Source organism: Budorcas taxicolor, chromosome 15 (genome assembly GCF_023091745.1).
Source record: "Budorcas taxicolor isolate Tak-1 chromosome 15, Takin1.1, whole genome shotgun sequence".
Classification (NCBI taxonomy): domain Eukaryota; kingdom Metazoa; phylum Chordata; class Mammalia; order Artiodactyla; family Bovidae; genus Budorcas; species Budorcas taxicolor.
This window is the reverse complement of record NC_068924.1, coordinates 13,380,385-13,382,089: the sequence shown is the minus strand read 5'-3', so window position 1 is coordinate 13,382,089 and position 1,705 is coordinate 13,380,385.

Genomic DNA, 1,705 nt, shown 5'->3' with positions numbered 1-1,705 from the left:
TTTCACTTAAGCTTCTACAAAATAAAGTTATTAGGAATATCATAATGACAATCATATTATAACAATGAACGCATTTATGGTACAAACTATATTTATTTGATGTTATTAAATGGTTCACAAAGGTAAAATCACATGAAATAACTGAGTGAAGATGGCAGAATACTTATTCAACAAATAATTTATTGAACATCTATGAAAGCATCATATGAACATCTGTTCTGAATTATGCTATATATGTTTTAAGGAAAGAGGTTCATACAAAAATCATAGTCTTGTTCTTCAATTATTATCCATGTGTAGATAATACACTGAACACTGTAGATAATACACAGATAAAACACTGAAACATAATAATTAAGAAAAATACTAGGTAGAATTCATTTAGTACAAAATGAGTGATAAAAAGTAACTGCAATAAAAGTGTAAAGATGCAGGAAGATCAGAACAGCAAGTGTTTCACTGAAGATTTTGTTGAACAGCTATGACCCGATATACCTCTGAAGAGTTGATTACATTTCAACAGAGAAAAGGAAAGAAAAAGGGATTTCAGGCAGGAAAAAATGATAAAGTCAAAATTTTGGCACTGAGAACAAACACATTTAGTAAATAAGTATGACCAAGAAGACACGAAAAAAGGCTTTATGCTGGGAAAAAAGGGACTGATATGGAAAAGCAGGGTGGCATTACAGAACGATTCCTCCCATAAGCAAAGAAGGATTCTGAACAGAGAACTGAATTGTAACACAAAAGATTAATCATATGTATGAAGAAAGTTGTACAGTAGTAATAGACATAAAAAAAGTTAATGATGCAAAACTGAACGATAACTTATCTACTAAGATTTCAGCCTTTATATACTTCAGTAAAATGGTACTGGCTTAAACCATTAAAAACTAAAGGTACAACATAATCCAATAGAAAACTTACTAACAATCCAATAACATAGGTGAGAAAACAGTTGAATGGCTAAACAGAGCACAGTATTTGGAAGGAAAACAAATGCTCTAAGTTTCTGATTCAGAAAAGGGTGAAACAAAGTGAAAGTGTTAGTTGTGTCCGACTTTTTGTGACCCTATGGACTACCGCCCGCCAGGTTCCTCTGTCCATGGGCTTCTCCAGGCAAGAATACTGGAGTGGGATGCCATTCCCTTCTCCAGGGGAATCTTCCCGACCCAGGGATTGAACTTGGGTCTCCTGCATTGCAGGCAGAGTCTTTAACACTGAGCCACCAGGAGCACCATCAAAATCATCCACAAGTATAAAGGAACAATTAGAGGCAAGATAACAAGAAAAACAGTAACATATATATATATATATATATATATATACATATATGTATTTCTATGGCTGCTAAGGAAAAGAGAAATATGATCACAATGCAATGAGATGACCTCAAAATACTCATGTAAGAACATATGTATTTAACTGAGTGCTATCTCCTTTAAAGAAATGAGGTTGTATTGTTTCAATATTGCTATGATGGCACAGAATATTCTGGAGATTTTCTAAAAACCATAGTTTCAAAAAATATGAAAATACTTACACTTTGGTTTTTATTCCAAAGAGAGGTTTAAATATCCACTTTATTCACTTGTCCTAGTCAGAAGGGACTGTTACCAGCTTCCAGAAATGAAATCCAATTTGAAAAGATGAAGACTAACTACTATTAAAGATATGTTTAAAATGTGCTACAAACTGACAGTAA